Genomic DNA, 14,758 nt, shown 5'->3' with positions numbered 1-14,758 from the left:
ACTGTATAGTTGATGAAAATAGTGGGCACTGGTGACCTGAAGAAGCAAAATTAGTAGTACATATTTTTCTAGGTTTGACTCAGTGACTCTCAAGCCCTAGATCTGTATACGCATGGTTGTCTGTAGGACAAAAATCATCTTTTTTTCCTCTTTTTGGTTAATTATATATTTTGTCCCTGAGACTGTGTATGAAGTGAGTTGAATCTGTATAACCTGTTTTTGTCCGTAAGCTCTTCTCTGATTTAGCAGTTCTCTAGATTTAGGTATTGGAATTACATATATATATATATTTTTTTTTTTTTTTTTCTTCTTCTCCAATGTCCACCTTATTGAATTATAGATAGACTTAATTTCTATAGCAGTTCCACAGAGCTTCCAAATGAGGGCAAGGATAATGGGTAAGTAAGTACTTATCTCTCATCTTCACTTCCATAGAAGGTTGAGTGCAGTACATTTGTATCTACACTTTATAAATTATGAAGTAATTTTTCATTAAAAAATTTTGCCGGGCACGGTGGCTCATGCCTGTAATCCCAGCACTTTGGGAGGCCGAGGCTGGTGGATCACAAGATCAGGAGATTGAGACCATCCTGGCTAACATGGTGAAACCCCGTCTCTACTAAAGATACAAAAAAAATTAGCCAGGCATGGTGGCGGGCACCTGTAGTCCCAGCTACTTGGGAGGCTGAGGCAGGAGAATGGCGTGAACCCAGGAGGCGGAGCTTGCAGTGAGCCAAGATCGTGCCACGGCACTCCAGCCTCGGCGACAGAGTGAGACTCCGTCTCAAAAAAAAAAATTTGATGAATGCTGAGTGCGGTGGCTCTCGCCTGTAATCCCAATACTTTAGGAGGCCAAGGCGAGAGGATCACCTGAAGTCAGGAGTTTGAGACCTGGCCAACATGGCAAAACCTTGTCTCTGCTAAAAATACAGAAATTCGCCGGATGTGGTGGTGCCCACCTATAGTCCCCAGCTACTTGGGAGGCTGAGACAGAAGAATCACTTGAACCCAGAGGCGGAGGTTGCAGTGAGCCAAGATTGTGCCTCTGCACTCCAGCCTGGGCAACAGAGTGAGACTCCATCTTAAAAAAAAAAATCATGGAATTGATGGTTGGGTGAGATTGAGAATTATTTTGTCCTTATATAGGTCTCAAAGCTCATGGCCACAATATGTTCCTCTTCAGAACGGCAGGACTATAGGAAGGAATGTGCATTCAGAGCAATAGGGAAAGGCCACAGGGAAATTAATTTCTAAGTATTTGGTTAAGTGATTGTGGACTCTTCCTTGGAAGTCTTTAAACACAGAATAGATCCTCCTATTTGGAATGACTTAAGGGTAAAGGAAAAGCAATGGATTAGCAGGCCCCTTAAAGACCCCAAGAGCTCTGGAGATTTGTATGTGGCCCATGTCAGTGACAGATGGAACAGTAAGTTCAATAGATGTCATGTGTGCCATTCCCAGGCTATGCTTTCTTTAATGTAGTGACCTACTGGGAGCATTGTCCTCAATTGTCTGCAAGAGGGAAAGGAGTACATCTAAACTTGTAAACTTAATTTGGGTGGCTTATTACCTACTGCTACATATTTTTTTAAAGATTCAGTGATCCAAAAAAGCTGTGCTTTGCCCAGAATTCCAAAATGAGAAAACCATAAAAACCACCTCTAGGGCTGGGCGCGGTGGCTCAAGCCTGTAATCCCAGCATTTTGGGAGGCCGAGATGGGCGGATCACGAGGTCAGGAGATCGAGACCATCCTGGCTAACACGGTGAAACCCCGTCTCTACTAAAAAATACAAAAAACTAGCCGGGAGAGGTGGCGGGTGCCTGTAGTCCCAGGTATTCGGGAGGCTGGCGCAGGAGAATGGCGTAAACCCGGGAGGTGGAGCTTGCAGTGAGCTGAGATCCGGCCACTGTACTCCAGCCTGGGCGACAGAGCGAGACTCCGTCTCAAAAAAAAAAAAAAAAACACCTCTAGTTTCTGGAACCATTTTCAAACCTATGTTGATTCTGAAGGAATTTCATTTATGTAGCATTTTCTCATGTTAACAGTCCTTCCCCTAAGGGACTATGGGTAGGGGAAAGAAGATGAGGTGGTAAGGAGGCGCTGGAGGAGATGAAGTCTGATTTGTTCAGAAAGGACCGAAGGAGGAGTGGAGCAGATCAGTTCCTTTTGTTCTTTGCTCCTGCTTTAATCCTTCAGACCCACAGGATAAGATTGCCAGCTAATTGTAAGGAGCCCGTAAAAGAGAATTGGCCTATATATATATATATAGGCCTATATATATATATTCATTCTTCCTTTATTTGGGTCACTTTGCTTTACCTACGTTTATGTCTCCAGAAAGTGGTTGGATACCCTCTTGAGAGGTTTTCTTTACAAAAAAGAAAAAAAAAATTCTGAAATTCCAAAGCCCCTTTCCCTGCCATTGTAGCACTTAGGCAAAAACATGAAGAACTAAATCCACTAGACTGTAGTTTATTTATTTATTTATTTATTTATTTATTTAATTTTTGAGACGGAGTCTCGCTCTGTCGCCCAGGCTGGAGTGCAGTGGCCGGATCTCAGCTCACTGCAAGCTCCACCTCCCGGGTTTACGCCATTCTCCTGCCTCAGCCTCCCGAGTAGCTGGGACTACAGGCGCCCACCACCTCGCCCGGCTAGTTTTTTGTATTTTTTTAGTAGAGACGGGGTTTCATCGTGTTAGCCAGGATGGTCTCGATCTCCTGACCTCGTGATCCGCCCGTCTCGGCCTCCCAAAGTGCTGGGATTACAGGCTTGAGCCACCGCGCCCGGCCTAGACTGTAGTTTAAACTTGAAAAAACAAAACCCAAAAAACCCAAAAAGACTATAATATGCTTTATAGTGGCATTTTTATACAAGTGACTCATTGCTAGAAGTGTATTGACCATTTTAAAGTGCAATCTGATCTCTCATGGGTAGACATTTAAATTCTCTGAGTACAGACACTGTACTTGGGACAAATTATTATATTTGTACCTTGGTGCCAATCTTAATCATGTCCTCATTGGGTGCTTATTTTCAAATACCTGATCCTTCCAAAAACAGTATACTAAAACCTGTCATTAAAAATATTTCAAGTTTAATAGCAAGCCATGGATACTTTTTACTGCCTTTTATTTATTGCTGGGTGTATTTTATTAGAAGGAAAGGTAAGTAAATGTGTTTTGCAGAAAATGTGTAGTATAAGCTCCAGTAGCAGTTATTTTTTAACTAGATGGTGGAGCATTTACACACTTAGTTTATTAGTGACCTTCCCATAAAATTTTTAGGAACACAGAGCCAAACAGAGGTCATTAGTTTATCCAAGCCAGCCCACTTCTTTGGTGACATCAGACAGCTGAAGAGAAGCCAAGAAACGTTCCCTACATCTTCAAATTCTATGTATCCTTGGCTTTGCCTCCATCCATAGTATTTATTCCCCTCAGAAAGAATTGCAGTTAGAATTTGTATAATCACCTGTGTTAGAAGTGATGCTCTACTTTGAAAAATATAGTTTCTAAATATTATAAATAATTGTGCTCTGCCTTCTTGCATATAGTTGTTTTGGGCCTTTGTTTGATAAAAACTATCTTATTAGCCAGTTATGACATACATGACCTTATGCTGGATGTAGTATATACAAAGGTTTGTACAAGACAACCCCTGAACACAAGGAGGTTCTAGTCTGGGAGGAGACTGGTAGGAGACAAAGTTCTTTCCTGTCCAAGAAATCTTAATATGTAATGTTTTTCTGCTTTGTTTGCATAGTGATGGAAGAAGCTTTTTACACTTTTCAAGCTTGCTGCTAACTTAATTTTCACCAGAAGGGCACTTTTAAAGATGTTTGCAAGACCAAATGCCCTCAAAGGAGAGACTACTACCACTTGAAGAGGCCACCCCCAAAAGGGCCAAAAGGATGGAGGGGGAACATCTCAGGGTTCTATGCGGCCAGGACCTAGAAAACCAGCTGCCAAGGGGACTTGCAACTGTTAGCCTAGGGCTTGAGCCCTCGCTCCCCATTTACTGGCTGTGTAATCTTGGGTCATTTGCATGCCGCATCCAAGCTTTGATTTTCTAATCCATGTGCTGGAATATTTTCTCACAGGGCCATTTTTAGGGAGGTAAAGTGCCCAGCATCTAGCTAACAGCTCTTCACAGCTGATCAGCTAGAGTATTGGGTCTAAGGGCAGGACATGAAAAGCCCAAACCTATAATTCAAATCAAGGGAATTCATTTCCTTCTCAGGACCATATAGCTGTCATAAACCCTGCCTTTCCTCATTCCTTCTTTCCTAAATGTCATTAGGCCATCCCTGATAAATCAGACCGTTCTTATCCTCCTAAATTCCTGCAGCCCAGATGAGAATGCGGTTTACTCTTGCTTTTCTGGTAATACTATCATATGTTTATGTAGGAACTTACATACATGTTCATTTCGTCTTCACAGATTACTATAAAAGGGATTATTTTGAGTTCTTTACCACCAAGCAACCAAAGCCTCCCTCCCCTGGCAAATAATTTTTCAACACTCAGCAACATCAAAACACTCTATAAATTCAATAAACTTTGATTCTCATTTCCTTTCCTGAGTTCTATAGGCTGAAACTCTGGCCTCTTTTTTGCTTAGTCCATTTGTATTACATTACAAGACTTGCCATATACTATCTTTGTATGGATTTAGGTCTTCAAAGCAGCCTTTGAACTTCTTATCCTTTGCTTTGTTTCTTTCTGCACTGGCCTTACATTCTCTGCTACTTTCCTTGCCCTTTCCATGTCTTCTTTGCTGGCCTCTCCACACCTCCCCATCCCCCTGTTTCCAGTGCTGCTTAGATCACTCTTGTTACTTCTCCATCATAAATTCCTACACAGCTGTAGATAGGGTCATTTTCTCAGTGGCCACTTTCCCTTTCTCATCTCCAAATCTTGCCATGGGCCATTTGATCCTTAGTTACTTCTTTTGTTTTGTTTTGTTTTAGTTTTTTTGTTTGTTTGTTTTGAGACGAAATCTCACTCTTGTCACCCAGGCTGGAGTACAATGGCGCGATCTTGGCTCACTGCAACCTCCACCTCCTGGGTTCAAGTGATTCTCCTGCCTCAGCCTCCCAAGTTGCTGGGATTACAGGCACCCGCCACCACGCCTGGCTAACTTTTGTATTTTTAGTAGAGACGGGGTTTTACCATGTTGGTCAGGCTGGTCTCTAACTCCTGACCTCAGGTGATCTGCCCGCCTCTGCCTCCCAAAGTGCCAGGATTACGGGCGTGAGCTACTGCATCCAGCCTAACCCTAGTTACTTTCTATCTTCGCATCCCATCTAGCCACATCCAACAAGAAAACCACATACCTGCTTTCTCTTCCTGAAGCTCTCCAGGGAATGCTCCTGAATGCCCCTGGATAGATGGTTCCAGCCTGTGTCTGTGCCCCCCACCCCAGCCCTGCCAATCCAAGCCTGTCCAGATAGGGCCTGCGTGTTTTCCCCTTTATTGGGGGGTCTGGGGAGCTTTTCATAGTTGTGGCATTTGTCACAGTGTTCACAGGCTCACCACTTCATGCCCCTTCAGTACTAGTTTGGCTTGGCCATTAAACAGAAAGCATTGGGGTATCCTCTGCTCTTTGCTCTCTCTTACTACACAGATCACTTCCAATGGCATCTGCATGAATCTGTGACAACCCTCGGGCCTCCATGGAGAAGCACCTGGCTAGTCCCAAATTTCATAATCCTTTTGATGCTTCTGAATTACCTTCCACAAAACACTAGGATTCTGTAAGCTTTTATTTGGAATTTTATCTTTAAAAAACAGCCTTGGCCGGGCGCGGTGGCTCAAGCCTGTAATCCCAGCACTTTGGGAGGCCGAGACGGGTGGATCACGAGGTCAGGAGATCGAGACCATCCTGGCTAACACGGTGAAACCCCATCTCTACTAAAAAATACAAAAAACTAGCCGGGCGACGTGGCGGGCACCTGTAGTCCCAGCTACTCAGGAGGCTGAGGCAGGAGAATGGCGTAAACCCGGGAGGTGGAGCTTGCAGTGAGCTGAGATCCGGCCACTGCACCCCAGCCTGGGCGACAGAGCAAGACTCCGTCTCAAAAAAAAAAAAAAAAAAAAAAAAACAGCCTTAATCATGTAATAAAATATATTTTCAAATGTGTGTTCAATTGTGTGGTTATTTGTGCTCTCATTTACAGACATGAACAAATACTAAAACAATATATAAATGAATTTACTCACAGTACTTTATATGGGATCTCAGGTTTTGTTTTATAAAAAGTGTTCTGCAGCTGAAAAAAAATGGCTTGAAAACCACTGCCCTAGGTAAACACTCAACTCATCTCTTACTTTGCCTAAAACTGTTAGACCATTATACATTTTTTTTCCTCCTTCAATCTTACAGGGGTTTCAAAATGCCCTGATTTTGCAAAAGTAACGAGCACATCTAAAAAGTCACTTTCTAAGCCTACTATCTCCGAAAATCAACTGTTTGTTCTTTTTCAGACGTGTTTTTGTGAATTTATTTTTGCATAGGTAGTACTAGCATACTGGCACAGCCCAGTGAGATGAGGTCTCTTAAGCCGTTCTGTTTATGTCAGATGTTAAATTTTGTAAATAGTCTTTTGTTGCACTGTAGATTATCTTGTCTTTTTCTGCTTTTCAGCTCGTTCTGACAAATGCCGCATGATGTTTTTGTTTTTGGTTTTTTTGAGATAGAGTTTCCCTCTTGTCACCCAGGCTGGAATGCTATGCTGCCTTCTCAGCTCACTGCAACCTCCACTTCCTGGGTTCAAGTGATTCTTCTGCCTCAGTCTTCCATGTAGATGGGATTATAGGCGCCCGTCACCACACTCGGCTAATTTTTGTATTTTTAGTAGAGATGGAGCTTCACCATTTTGGCCAGGTTGGTCTCGAACTCCTGACCTCAAGTGATCCGCCCTGCCCCCCCCACCAGCCTCCCAAAATGCTGGGATTACAGGTGTGAGCCACCACAACCGGTCTCGATGATGGTGTTTTTAAAGCCAACTTCTAATACCTCTTTTTTCCATTGCTTCATTGCTAAGAGGACTAATTAGACTTTTGCAACAATTATGACAAAGGCTTCCTATACCCTTGGTCTTCTTTCATCCATAGGGCATCCAAAAGAGACCTGGTTTCTCTGTTGATTGGAAGTTCATATCAAATTCCTTGATCCTGGGATTAAACCTACAGTAAACATGTATTTTTTTGTGTTGCAGATGCATATCATAGATGGACAGTAATGAATACCATTTATTGAGCATTTATCATGTGCGAAGTACTCTGCTTTATTCTTCACAGGTACATTTAATCATCTCCCCAATCCTTTGAGGTAGGATATAAAACTATGATCCTTGTTTTATACTTTAAAAAATGGAGACTCATGTTAACTGACTTGCCCCTTACCGTTCTTAAGTGGGGAGGCTGGGATTAATTTGGTTTGTGTTGTTAGAGCATGAATTCTTAACAATAGAACACTCATCATCTTTCCTGTGTGTGCACCTGCTTCCATTTCTTTTTATTCTCCTGTCCCTTCTTGATCTACACTTTAACACATTCCTTTCTCTTCCCACAGGGTTCCCTTTATTGAGGGTGGGAATTGTGGGGGATTCTGGACTGCAGGCACAGGACATCTGGCTTCCCACAGCAGCCTGAGATGTTTTCTTCTTTGTGCATGTTCCCCATGAAGTGGGCTCATACCCCTCCGTCAGTGTGCCTCCCCACCTCACCTGGAGCATGGCTTCAGTGCCCCCACCGCCACTCCCAGCTTGTACTGCAGGGTTTTTTTTATCCTTTCTCTAAGCCAGTGAGATAGGCACAGCTGATAGTATTCATCTTTCTAGCTAAGTGTCAGATCAAGTGCTGGACAGAGACAGGGCAAGTTCTCTCAATTAAGCAAAATGTATCTCGAGACAGGATTTCAATTCTAATTTCATATTAATAGCTTACATGTATTCAATATTTATTGTGTTCAAGTGCTGCTACAGTCCTTTTCATGCAGAATCTCTTAACCCTCCAGAATTGAACAGCAACAGCGCTATTATCCCTATTTTACACTAAAGGAGCTGGCTCCCAGAGAGGTGCAGTAATGGGTCAGGTCACACGGTGGATAGAGCAAGAATACAAATCAAGGCACTCTTGACCACTAACCAATACTTCTCCCCCTACCATCACCCCTGCCCCCTCCTCTTTTTATTTTACAAAGTTAACCCATGTTTATTATGGAACATCTTAACTCTGATTTTTAGAAATCTGCCTTCTGTCAATAGCGCAAAATAGAGTGTTTCATTAGCCTCTTAAAATGCCAGCAATTATAATGTATAAAGATGTGAACCTTCATGGGAAGAGCATGTGTTTATGTTAGCAAAGAGTGACTAAAGCTACCCAGTTGAGGTCATATATATTGAGTTATCTGTAGGAAATATTCATTTAGATTTGAGAAGTCATGATTGTTATTAGTCTCATCCTTTAAATTGAACTTTTATTTTTTATACTCAATATTTAGATCAAAATCTGTTGCAAATCTGAAAGGAAGCTATAATCATTTACTGTTATTCAATATACCTTTCTAGTAGCTTTATAGATAAATGCTTGAATCTAGTCCTTCTCACACTTTAATATGCATACAAACTACCTGGGAAGCTTGATAAAATTCAGGTTCTAGTTTAGGAGGTCTAGGCTGGGGCTTGTGATTCTGCGTTTGTAACAACCTCCCAGGTGATGACCAAACTGCTTGGCCAGAACTAAATTGTCATGAGCAAGTCTCTAATCCACATTAATATTCAAGAAAAAAATTAAATTCAAAAGTGCAACTTTACAGGCTGGGCCTGATGGTTCACATCTGTAATCCCAGCACTTTGGGAGGCCGAGGTGGGCTGATCACCTGAGGTCAGGAGTTTGAAACCAGCCCGGCCAACATGGTGAAACCCCATCTCTACTAAAAATACAAAAATTAGCTGGGCATGGTGGCACATGCCTGTAGTCCCAGCTACTCGGGAGGCTCTGGCAGGAGAAACTTGAACCCAGGAGGTGGAGGTTGCAGTGAGTAGAGATCACACCACTGCACTCCAAAGTGAGACTCCATCTCAAAAAAAAAAAAGTATAACTTTACAAATGCTACTTACAGAGTAAGCCAAAACTCAAATTGTCATGTAAAAATAAAAATAAAGGCCGGGCGCGGTGGCTCAAGCCTGTAATCCCAGCACTTTGGGAGGCCGAGACGGGCGGATCACGAGGTCAGGAGATCGAGACCATCCTGGCTAACACCGTGAAACCCTGTCTCTACTAAAAATACAAAAAACTAGCCGGGCGAGGTGGCGGGCGCCTGTAGTCCCAGCTACTCCGGAGGCTGAGGCAGGAGAATGGCCTAAACCTGGGAGGCGGAGCTTGCAGTGAGCTGAGATCCGGCCACTGCACTCCAGCCTGGGCTACAGAGCAAGACTCCGTCTCAAAAAAAAAAAATAAATAAAAAATAAAAAATAAAAAAACCTTGTCCTCAGGCTCCAAAGCAGTCTTATTTTCTTGGAGTTTCTTTGGGCTTGATCTTAACTTCCTTTCTGATGGCATCAGTGCATGCAGGAAAACACATTAGCTTTCCCTTCCTTTGTGAGTTGAGTCTTCTGTCTCCTACTAGTGTGACAGGTGGATCATGGCTTTGGTTAGCCCACATGTCCTGCTTGAATGATCTTGATCTACAGTGCATTTTCTAGAAAATGTTTTCTAAATCTCCATTGTTGAGAGATCACTGTGAGGTAGGGTAGGGAGTGTGGGGAAAGATTTGGACCCCCAGGGTTGAAGATCAGCTTGGTTTTGCCTGTGTGCATATATTTGATAAAATGCAGGAAAAGTTTGTCTCTTCCCCACCTTCACTTCCACCCACTGTGAGCCTTGCTGATGTCCAGATTGGGCTCAGGATGGCAGCTGTGGATGCTCAGAGCACAAAAGGCGTCTTGTTTGCCCAAGGGTCTATCAGTGTTTAAATAGAACTGGCGGAAGCACAAGCACACCATATCAGCAGCTTATCAAGGACCATGGTTTTCCAGGTACATTTGCTAGGCACTTGAGTTTACCCAACTCCATCAGCACTGAGTTAAATTGCAAGGCTGGGCTGTACTACATTGAGCCAGGGCAGGGAGAACAAGCCAGTTACTGGGGATGAGGGTGTCAGGGGCCCTCGAGACCTTATTTGCATTCTGCCCCACATAGAGAATAAAGCTGTGATAGCCTGTGTACTAAGAGGCACCCAGAGAGAACCAGTCTGGCTTAGGAGTGCACCCAGAAGGTAGGATGAGTCCAGGCCTCCCTATGGTGGAAGTAGTTGGAGATACCTCTTGTTACCCTGGTTCTCCAACTTAGTTTACCAGGTCTATAGTTATGGTTAAAGGAGGTGTCAATTGGGGGCCTGTTAATGTCTTAAAATTGTATGCAATTTTGAGGTTTGCAAATGTCTCTACATTCCTATTTCTCTGGGAGCTGGCCTATGAATCAAAGGACTAAATATTCTTGTACTATTTGGGCTGCATCTTCTTTGAGGGTAATCTTCAGGGCAGATACATGGGTAACCTACCTTAGAAATGAGGCCTTTGCAATTATAATCACTCCTACTTTCTAAGCACTTTCTATATGCCAGGTGCTGTGCTAAATACTTTATAAATATTATCACACTTAATTCTCAGAAAATCTTATGAAGATAGGAATTTTTATTTCTAAAAAAGTTATAATTTGCCCATGATCACAGAGCTAAGTAAATGATAGAGCTATGATCAGAACTTCAACTTTCTGATTCCATATCTGTTAGCACCATGGAAGGCTGCCTTTGGCATTTTAATATACTTATTCAAGTGTTTCATATACATTGGTTAATTTCTTTAACTGGCACAGAGTGGGAAGGGTGGCTCTTTTTCCCAAACTGGACACATCTTTTCCCCAAAGTGTAGCCTTCATGAATTTTGCCCTATTTATGTATCACCTATGCTATTAAGTTACCTACCATTTAAAATTTTTAATTAAATGTTATTTCTTACCCTCATTCCTAAATAATGGCTATGGAATAACCATTGATGTGCTATTTTTTTTCTCAAGTCCACACTAAACCAACTACGTAACCATTAAAATGAAAAATGCATTAGCCAGGTGTGGTGGTGTGTGCCTGTGGAGAAGAATCGCTTGAACACGGAAGGTGGAGGTTGTAGTGAGCCAAGAGTGCACTGCTGTACTCCAGGCTGGGCAACAGAGGGAGACTCCATCTCAAAAAAAAAATACTATGTATTAATACTGCTTCATATCATGTAGAGTGTCATCAGTGTATTGGTGCCATGCTTTAAAAAACCCTAATGTATGATTTAAAGACTACATATCTGGCCGGGCGCGGTGGCTCAAGCCTGTAATCCCAGCACTTTGGGAGGCCGAGGCAGGTGGATCACGAGGTCAGGAGATCGAGACTATCCTGGCTAACATGGTGAAACCCCGTCTCTACTAAAAATACAAAAAACTAGCCGGGCGTGGTGGCGGGCGCCTGTAGTCTCAGCTACTTGGGAGGCTGAGGCCGGAGAATGGCGTGAACCTGGGAGGCGGAGCTTGCAGTGAGCCGAGATCACGCCACTGCACTCCAGCCTGGGAGACACAGCGAGACTCCGTCTCAAAAATAAATAAATAAATAAATAAAGACTACATATCTATATTGCAGCAGACCTGTGGGTAAACTAAAATACCCCCTCATGCCACCCACCCCAGGCAGCCCTTCTGGCACAGGGACGGGCTAGGGTCGTGAAGAGTGGTGCTAAGAGCATCGGAGAGGAGGCTGGGTTTGACTCCAGGGAAGGCACTCTTACGGTGGAGGCCACGCCCTGTATCTTTCAGGACCTGTTTTAGTTGCTCTAATGAGGCAATGATGCCAAGAAAAAGAATGTTGCTTAGCTCTCCTGGAGGGGGTTGAAGGATTCCAGGCACTGGGGCAAGAATCTGTGCTCTGTGTGCTTTTGCTGAAAGGATATTGCTGGGATATTGAGGGTTATGGAAGAAATAACCTTCCAGGGGCAGAATTGTGCAGTAAGGTCCCTCAGCCTAGGATAAAAAAGGTCTCTAACGAAAAGCCCACTTATTCATATTTCCATTTTAACTCAGTGTTCCTCTCTAAATTCCATACCCTCTGGGGCATAAGCTGAAGGAAAATTTCGAGTCTGATTGTCTGAAATTGTATGTGCATTTGACCTACCTTGCTATGTCTTTAATAAAAGCAGCTGAGGAATCGTTCCTAATTTCTTAACCTCACTGTTATTCCAAAATAGGCTAAGACCCTCAGTAACAAAGCATCCTCATTATCCTCCCCAATAAAATTGCATTTTACATGTTAAACTTTTTAATTTTGGACCTTAACCAACTTTATAATTTGGCAATCCCTCTAACCAGCAAGTTAGATAAAGAAGAGCAACATACTGAGGCTCTGGGGAACAGAATGCTGGAGTCCGTCTTCTTTCACCTGCCTGGGTAAATCAGAGTGTGGAAAAGGTTATTTTGAGCACCAGCTGTAGTAGGATCTCTCTGATTAGGGCCACCTGTATCAGAAAAGTGACATTTGTCTGCTGCACAGCTGAGCTGGTGTCTTGCTAGTCCCAGACACAGCTATTGCCTCCCTATAGTCTATTACTATTTCACTAAGAAAAAAATGGAAAAAAGGAAAAGGAAAAACAGTCTGCTTTTGGACTGGGCTGGGTGGGCTGGGCTGGGCATTTAGCATTCCAACTGTCCTCATCCTTGTGTTCAGCAGTGTCTGACCCGTGACACTCTTCTGGGGACTGCAATAGTGTGGTCCAGAAAACAAAATTCCAACTCTCTCTGGTGCAGCTCTAATCTTCCTCTATTGTCAGTACCCAAAATGACATGGCCTGGCCAAGAACTCCCAGATATGGTGCTTTTAACTCCCAGATATGTGGCCAGGCACGGTGGCTCACGCCTGTAATCCCAGCACTTTGAGAGGCCGAGGCAGGCGGATCACCTGAGGTCGGGAGTTCAAGACCAGCCTGACCAACATGGATAAAACCCATCTCCACTAAAAATACAAAATTAGTCAGGTGTGATGGCTCACGCCTATAATCCCAGCTACTCGGGAGGCTGAGGCAGGAGAATTGCTTGAACCCGGGAGGCAGAGGTTGCAGTGAGCCAAGATTGCGCCACGCACTCCAGCCTGAGTGACAAGAGAGAAACTCCGTCTCAAAAAAAAAAAAAAAAAAAAAAAAGGTCTCTCGCCAGCTTCAACTTCATATCCCATTCTCCACAACAGCCCCTCCTCCCCGCAGGAGTTGTGGCTGGAGTTTACAGGAACATCAGGCACAAATGGAATGCTGCCAGTCGCAGGAGATTCCTAGGGAGATAAAAAGCACATCTTTGACCACTTCTTTACCAAACAGACCCAAGATGTGTAATTAAAGGCCCTGGGACTCTGCTGGAAATAGGTTTAAACTTGAGGTAATCCCTTCTGGCACTTCCTCTTCCTAATAACCATCAACAAAAATCAAACAAATCCACCTGGCTCCAGTCGGTAAGTCTGCAACCAGCAAAGGTCACAGGAGGAGGAGTGATAAGAGAAGAAAGCAGCCACAAACAGAGTTACTGGAAACACATGTTGTGACGTGTTAGAGAAAGACTCCTGCCAGGACCATCCTGGCCCTGAGAAGGGCCGGCTCTGCTGTCTAGAAACTCATTCTCTTCCTCGGAGAAAGAATGCCAGCACAACATGGGAGGGGAAGTATGACTTGGGGGAGCTCATTGGTGCAGCGTGCCTTGGTCTTTCTCTCTGTGAGATGTGACTGAAGCCAAAGAGGATGCGGGGGGTGAGGCAAGTCTTAACGTTCTTCTAGAGTTAATTTCCCCCATCTCTAAAAGTAATGTGTAGCCATTATTGAAAATACTGATAGGCAAAATGAAGAATAAAATAATTATCCCTAACTCCACCATGCGCTGATTACCCCGTGAACATTTTGGTGTATCTACTTCTAGTCTGTTTTCAGCGCCTGCATATATATACAGGTAGAAAACAGATAAACACACATGCAGGGGACATTTTTTTTTTTAACTTTTAAGTTGCATTTCACTGTTTCATTAGTCAATTTGGGCTGCCGTAACAAAATACCAAGACTGGGTGCCTTAAGCAACAGAAAGTTCTTTTCTCACTGTTCTGTAGGTTGTGAAGTCCAAGATCAAGGGGCCAGCTGATTTGGCTCCTGGTAAGGCCTCTCTTCCTGGCTTGCAGATGGTGGCCTTCTCACATGGCAGAGAGAGAGCTCCAATGTGTCTTCCTCTCCTTATAAGGCCACTAACCCTATGGGATTAGGATCCCAGCTTGTTTAACCTTTATCACCTTCTCACAGGCCCTGTCTCCAATTACAGTCACGTTGAGGGGGCCTGGGCTTCAACACATGAATTTGGGGGTATACAATTCAGTCCAGAGCACCTGTGCAAACTCTTTTGACTCTGCTTTTTGTTTGACTCCACTTGTCTTGAACATCTTTTTTCATAATCTCTAGTCACATCATTTCAAGTGGCTGAGTCATATTCCATCACATGACTGTACCATAATTTAATGATCTGTGATTAATGTCCCCTCCCCCCATTAAGTTATGTTGTGGAAATATCTTGATTATTACAGCAAGCTGGTTTTTAGCTCAAAGGGCAGATGTCAGCTGGCTTGATCCCGCTCAGGTGAGCTCAACAGATTTCAATGGGGAGAAGACTTTGAGTTTCCATGTGACAGCTGAA

Source organism: Macaca nemestrina, chromosome 6, assembly GCF_043159975.1.
Source record: "Macaca nemestrina isolate mMacNem1 chromosome 6, mMacNem.hap1, whole genome shotgun sequence".
Taxonomy (NCBI): domain Eukaryota; kingdom Metazoa; phylum Chordata; class Mammalia; order Primates; family Cercopithecidae; genus Macaca; species Macaca nemestrina.
The sequence above is the reverse complement of the archived record's forward strand: the minus strand, read 5'-3'. Positions refer to the sequence as shown.